The sequence below is a fragment of the Acomys minous genome, assembly GCF_964271855.1.
Source record: "Acomys minous genome assembly, chromosome: 9".
Classification (NCBI taxonomy): Eukaryota; Metazoa; Chordata; class Mammalia; order Rodentia; family Muridae; genus Acomys; species Acomys minous.
In genome coordinates, this window is record NC_140490.1 from 111989237 (window position 1) to 111990222 (window position 986).

The 986-nt window shown below is 49.4% G+C and overlaps 1 pseudogene across 1 annotated transcript; it reads left to right on the plus strand.

Moving 5' to 3' along the window:
- Positions 1 to 417: 417 nt before the first annotated feature.
- Positions 418 to 738, plus strand: LOC311605034 (large ribosomal subunit protein P1-like; annotated as a pseudogene). Its single transcript has one exon. The product of its transcript is annotated as a large ribosomal subunit protein P1-like (transcript).
- The last annotated feature ends 248 nt before the right edge of the window (positions 739 to 986 follow it).

The window sequence follows — 986 nt, forward strand, 5'->3', positions numbered from 1 at the left end:
AAAAAAAAAAGAAAAAGAAAAAGAAAAGTCAGTTAGAAAGTAGCAAAAACCAAAGCTCATCCAGCTTTTGACTCACCTGCGCCTCTTAGCTGCTCTGGAGTGAATCTGGAGTTCCTGCCGTGCCTTTGTCAGAGTAATAATACTAACTCTGTGCCCAGGGCATGTGTGGAGAGGACCAACAGCCTTTATAGAAAAGGAGCCCGGGGCTCCGTGGATGAGGAAGCACAGGAAATATGGCTGACACACCTTCACGATGGGAGGGTCTGCTTTGATAGAGGCAGCAGATGAACGAGTCTTTTTAAGAAAGGGAATGGGACTTTTCCTCGGCTGCTGCCAAGGTGCTCCGTTCTTCTGAGGAAGCTAAGGCTGCCTTGGTGTGAGGCCCTCACTTCATCACCGTGCGGGCAGTCCACAAACATGGCCTCCGGCTCCGAGCTCCCCTGTGTCTTCTCCGCCCTCATTCTTCACGGAGGATAAGATCAAGGCCCTCATTAAAGCAGCCGGGTGTCAACGCTGAACCTTTCTGGCCTGGCTTGTTCGCAGAGGCCCTGGCCAATGTTAACACTGGGAGCCTCATCTGCAATGTATGGCTGGTGGGCCAGCTCCGGCAGCGGGAGCCGCACCAGCGGGAGGTCCTGCGCCAGCCATGCTGCTGCCCCAGCTGAGGAGAAAGCGCAAGCAAAGAAGGAAGAATCTGAGGAGTCTGATGATGACGTGGGCTTTGGTCTTTTTGAGTAAACCTCTTATTAACAAGGCCAATAAAAAGCTGAATCTGAAAAAAAAAAAAGAAAGAAAGAAAGAAAGAAGAAAAAGAAAAGAAAGAAAAAAACAAAACAAAAGAAAAGGAATGTGCCGGCTTCTACAGCCAGCATGGAGACCGGGGTCAGCTGTGTGGGTTCAGGAAGTGCACTGAGGCAGGCATACAATATATGAATTTCAAACGCGCTCCTGTTTTTAACATTGGCTAAGCCACATCTGTGTTTTAG